Genomic DNA, 6,000 nt, shown 5'->3' on the forward strand with positions numbered 1-6,000 from the left:
GTTTTAAAGACACACCTGACATTTGCTTGTGTAAAAGCGAAATAGAGAAGATGGGATGAAAAGAAGAGGGATGGAGCATAACTTGGCACACTGTGGTTTTTACCACAAGGCATTATTATCCATTTTCCCCCTGCCATGAGCACTAATGAGACAAAAAAACTGACAATCTAGTCTATAACATATTCCTGTCCTGTATCACAGAACACGCACAGTGTAAAACCATCACTACCTGCTACGTACACCACTCCCTGCCTGCGATCGTACTGCCAGGTCATATATCCCACGAACCATGGATGGCAGGAGGCCGCCAGCACAGTTGCTGCCTCCGAGCCACACAGACTCACGGTCAGCACACAAGTGTCAGCTCACAGCACAGAAATGTCCACTGAGCATACACTACAGCCCTTCCCTCAGCAAGAATGTTAATTTACACCTTGTTGCTTCTCCTGGCTGCCAGTTATCACAAGAACTGGAAAAATGTTTATGCTTTCAAAAAAAATCTGCCGAATTTGCCTGAAACTAACTGAAAAGTTCAAAGTTGAGGCAAGCAGAGAAATATGCAAACAGGCAGCAGGCTTGCCTGGACCTCATTTCCATAGGAAATAAGGCTGAAGATACACAGTACAGTCCAAATTAAGGGAACAGTAAGGAAACATTAAGAGAAACTTAATGTTTATATGACTGTATTGATGAAAAGGCAAGATAATAACATGAATTTCCTAAGTCAATAGACAGGAAGAACTGTTGCTTGCAATTGAAAACTAGAAAGGACCCAAGAAGACAGATATAAGACAAGGTTTCCATATGCTTTTGGACTCTTGACAGTGTATTTCTGTAGCAACATTTAGATGTTAACACTCTTACCCTCCTAGTTTCATCCCTTATACAAATGCTGTTTTTCCAGAGGAAACAATTTCTTTTAGTTTTTCACTATTTGACCTACCTCAACTCATTCTTAATTAAGAAGTTTACTGTACCCAAATTTCTACTCTTTTTTTTTTTTTTAATACCAATCTCAGAATTTGATAAACTGGTGGGACTGGGTTCATGATACTCTCAGAAACTAAGAAACAGGTCTTGAAATACACAAACAATATTTAAGAATAAGCATCAATGTACTAACTCTCAAGGAAACTAATACTTCGTAAACCATATTTGGCACTGTTAATCTAGTCACCATTCCAAATAAAAGAATAAACATGAACACTGTGGTCTAATATGCTTAAAACCTCTCAAATCAATAGAAACAGCCTGTTGTCACAGATAGCAGTACTACGAACCAGAATCTCAGTCCTTGCAAGCACAAGTATTACAGGAGAAACAAAGTTTTGTTAAACTGAAAATACTCAGATTTTTCAGATTCTACTTTACTGTTACTAGAAGTTAAATTGAGCACATAATCATTCCTTTATGCAGCTGCTCTATTAAAAGAGAGGTAAGGGAGATAAAGAATGTAAGCAAGATGTCCCATTCCTGATTGGCTAAAAAGACCTCAAAGAGCAACAAACTTCATCATCATCAGAAATCACACTACTAGAAAATTAAATGTTTCAAGAATTGAAAAGCAAGTAAGATTTCTCTTAAAGCAAGGGAAGGAACATAAGAAATATACCATGGTCAATCCAAAGGAAAATAAACTTAGCTACAAGTTTTGAAAGATGACACACAGAGTGAGATAGGAAACTGCAGTGCAGAGAAAGGAGCTCCCCTACACAGGACCAGGGAGGACAGGACCGCCCAACCAGTTGGGCGGTTTTACTTTCGATTCCATTCCTCTTGGAGGAAATGTCTCACTGTCAAGCCTGTAGGAAGATGCTTTTTACTGGGAGAAAAAGAGGGCGACAGACATCACCAGACACACAAGGAGCAGATGAGTTGTTGGCTGGCCACCCTCCAGGACACCCCTTATCCTTGTCACCCTGTGCAGGCAGAGCTGAAAACAGCCCAGTTGATACCAAAAAAGCTGGCAAATAAGCTCTCTAAGACTCGTTTAGGAGTTTTAGAAAGCAAGCATCCTTTATCAGGCCTGGGCAACATGAGGGAGCAATCTCCATCAATTGTGTGCAGCAAAACAAGAGCTGGGGACAGAATGTATTTCCTACTTACATGCATGTGTACAAATTTTTGCACCAACCTTATGCATGTTCTCTTACTTTCCAAGGACTAAGTTCAGTGTTATCGTGAACTTCACAACAGTCAAATCTCTTGCGAATTTGGAGCTTTGGAGCCAGCTCTCTGTCTGACCTTGCATTTAAGGTAGAGAAAGAATCACAGAAGCCCTAGTTTGGAAAACAGCTTTGAGTTCATCAAGTCTGACAACACCTTCCCACTACTAAATCATACCCCCATAAGACTGCAGACAGAGGTGATTATGGAAGACAACACAGCTGCTCAGCACAGATCGTGCTTCACACAAGACACTGTCATCTCTGAAGAATGAACAGTGTCTGGAAAAACACTGTTTGAAAACAAAATACACTATGAGAGGCATTCTGTCTACTTTCCAAAAAATACAGTAACTTAGATGAAACTTAAGTCTACTTTAGCTTAAATCAAAGAATTAAGAGATGAGAGAGTGATCTCCACCAATCATGTAGCAAGACTAGTGCTGGTTACAGAATACATTTCCCATGCGTGTGTATTAATTTTCGCAGCAATCTTATGCACATTCTAACACTTTCAAAGAATTGGATTTAAGTTTCTAACTCTACTTTAGCTTAAATCAAAGAATTATACGATGAGGAAGTGATCTCCATCAATCGTGTAGCAAGACTAGTGCTGGCTACAGAACGTATTTCCCACTCACATGCATGTGTATAAATTTTCGCCGCGACATTACGCACGTTCTCCTAGTTTTGAGGGACTGGGTTTAAGTTTCCCACTCTACCTTATCTTAAATCAAAAATATTCCACTTCTTGTAACAGCAACTACTTCTTACACCACAGCCACCTGCCTGGGCTCCACCTTTCCCCCCTCTCGCATCACAACGATGAGGAGAACAGCTCCCTGCTCCCTCCCTGCCACCCCCACTGCCTCGCAGGCACCATCACCCTCCTTCCTCCTCCTCTTCCTCCCCCCCCCCGTTCCTCCCCGCCCCGAGGCGCCTCAGCCCCGCACCGCCACCCCCCCGGCCCTTCCCCCTCCCCTCGGTGCCGCCCCCCCCCCGGCCCCGTTACCTCCGCCCGGCGCGGACATCGGCGCGGCCTGGCGGGAAGCGCCGCCTCCTCCGCGCCCTCCCCGCCCCGCTAGGACCCCTCGCCCTTCTCCCCCTCACGACGCTTCCGAGCGCTGCCTCTCGGGTTGCCTGATGCGATGCCTGACTTAAAGAGGCGCCCCCAGCGAGCTCGCCCCGCCCTCCACGCCACTCTCAGGAGAGAAAGGAAAGCTCTCCGTGTCTTATTGAGTTGGCAGCGCGCTGGCGCTGAGGCGCCAGCCGCCTTGGTGAACGGCGCTTCCCGGCGGGTGGAGAGTCAGGCAGTACAGAGGGCAGCCCCGCGCGGGGTCCTGACGGCGGGCGGTCCTGCTGGGTTACCGGAAGGCGGAAGTGGCGGGGGGGTGGCCGGAGGCCCCGCGGGGCGCGTCGCTCGCAGCGGGGAGGGAGGGAGGGAGGGACGGGAATGGGGCCTGAGCGGCGCCTCCTGGGCGGCCCCGGAGCACGATTCGCCCTGTCGCCCTGCGTGGCGCCAGTGCTGTGATGTGTCTGTGGCCCTGAGACGTCACATCGCGTCATCCTGTCGCCTGAAGTCAAAATAAAAGTTGCTCCCGAAACGAAGTTTTCTGTTTATGCAGGAGAATCACAGAATCATGGAATGGTTTGGGTTGCAAAGAACCTTAAAGATCATCTAATTCCATCACCCCTGCCATAGATAGGAACACCTCCCACTCAAGGTGCCCAAGGCCCCATCCAGCACCTCCAGGGACGGGGCAGCCACAACTTTCCTGGGCAGCCTGTGCCAGTGCTTTGCCACCCTCATTGTGAAGAAATTCCTCCTTATGTCTAGTCTAAATCTGCCCATCTCCACTTCAAAACCATTCCCCCTAGTTCTAAGAAGGAAGGAATAAGTCATTAATTAGCTCAAGTAATAATAAGAATCAAATCTTGGCCAGCTTGCAGTAAGAAAGAATGTGATTGTAACAGGAGTTTAGCTTGTTTGCTAGTTGAAACAAGCAACAAATCAGGTATTGTGTATCTTAAAGAAACTTATGTCTGACTGATGCTCCAAGCTGAGGAAAAGGCCAAAACAAAGAACAAACCTGAGCTCACCAAGAGGACACAATGAGGAAGGAGATAAGATAAAGAGCATCAGAGGATTCTGAAAACACAAAGGAACTCTGATGTACTCAAGATGCAATAACAAGTTCTATGCATGTTTAGCCAATATTTCCCAGAATATGTAACCAATATTGGTTTCCCACAATCTATATGAATATGTAAGTTTAACCAGTATAAAAGTCCTGCAACCAGCCTCAACATACACACACAAGGTGAAATAACTTCCTGTGTCCGACATCACATTAAAGTAATACCTGCTTAATAATCAAATTGGCATTGATTATTGAGTTTGGCCTTTTTCATGACATCACCTATCACTACACGCCTTTTTAAACAGTCCCACCTCAGCTTTCTTGTAGACCCCCTTCAGGTACTGGAAGGTGGCTGTAAGGTCTCCTCAGAGACATTGCTTTTATTCTGGTGTACTAGGTGGAAGCACGCCTACTGAAGACCCCAGAAGTTTATTGATACAGAACTGATGCTCAAAATCCCCCCCATTGTTACACCGATCTCATATTTTTTAGGTTACACAATTCTTCTTTAACACTAAATTGGTTATTTCCTTTCCACATCCTTATGTGAGAATTAATCGATAAGTTTTGCTGGAGCTGGTTTGTATGTTTTAATTATCTTGTAATATAAATCTGTCTTGTATGAAGAGATAATATGCAGACAATCTCCAGACATGGATGAATAACCTGAAAGAATAAACACTCTGTTAGCGTTGCAAGAATTTACTTATATGCTTAATTGTCTTGTAAGATGTAACGGGTTTAGGTCAAGAGATAACCTGTCTTAGGGCTGCGACAATTTATTAATATGCTTAATTAACTGGTAAGATGTAGTTGTCTTAGATCAAGAGATAACCCGAAGGAAGTCTGCAGGCGTTATTGGATAACCTACATAAACATTCTTTGAGGACTTACAGGGTTCTTTGTCTAGAACTAGTATATATACCTACTGCTTTCACAAAATGGCATGCCTTCTTTAGAAGGGCACCCAGTTCAGCGCTGAATTGTAAAATAAAAATATTATTGCCTTTGCTTCGAAGACCTTGTCCTTTTCAGTATTTTACTAGTGAATAAGTGTTTCTCCTGGTTGCTTAGGATAAGGATGCCCTCCTTAAACAGTCATGAATGCTCCCTATCTGATGCCCTTTTCCTTGTTTGATAACACATTTTCAGCCTTGAGTCAATTAACTTCTGAGTTCATCATTTTCATTCTTCCCACCTACTCTGCTCTCGTGAGACCCTACCTGGAGTCCTGTGTCCAGTTCTGGAATACCCAATGTAAGAAGGATGTGGAGCTGTTGGAACAGATCCAGAGGAGGGCTACAAAGATGATCAGAGGGCTGGAGCAACTCTGTTATGAGGACAGGCTGAAAGAGTTGGGGTTGTTCAACCTGGGGAAGAGAAGGATCTGGGGAGACTTATAGCAGCCTTCGAGTACCTGAAGGGGACTACAGGAAAGCTGGGGAGGGGCTTTTTACAAGGGCATGTAGTGATACGATGATATCTTCATTGAAGATATTAAGTGTCTCTATCTGTGGGCAGATATTAGGATGTTTGTAGAAGGTACCAAGCGTCTGTGTCTCTGGAATCAGGGTGTTTGTAGTAAATAAACGAGGTAAATGAGGTGCAAAATACATTCTCCTTATCCCCTTGGATAACAATTTCAGTGGCCTTTCTGAAGCGACTGGTGGGCACCCGGCATGGCCCTGTTCAGT

The 6,000-nt window shown here is 44.5% G+C and overlaps 1 protein-coding gene across 2 annotated transcripts in view; it reads right to left on the minus strand.

Annotated features, from left to right (window-relative positions):
• The window catches only part of UPF2 (UPF2 regulator of nonsense mediated mRNA decay), a 62,690-nt gene extending 59,430 nt beyond the window's left edge, over positions 1-3,260 (minus strand). For both annotated transcript variants that reach the window (XM_069869139.1, XM_069869307.1), the window contains exon 1: positions 3,178-3,260. The gene's annotated coding sequence lies outside the window, so the exon portion shown is untranslated. The remainder of the gene's footprint in view (positions 1-3,177) is intronic.
• Between the last annotated feature and the right edge of the window lie 2,740 nt (positions 3,261-6,000).

This window comes from Phaenicophaeus curvirostris, chromosome 1 (assembly GCF_032191515.1).
Source record: "Phaenicophaeus curvirostris isolate KB17595 chromosome 1, BPBGC_Pcur_1.0, whole genome shotgun sequence".
Classification (NCBI taxonomy): Eukaryota; Metazoa; Chordata; class Aves; order Cuculiformes; family Cuculidae; genus Phaenicophaeus; species Phaenicophaeus curvirostris.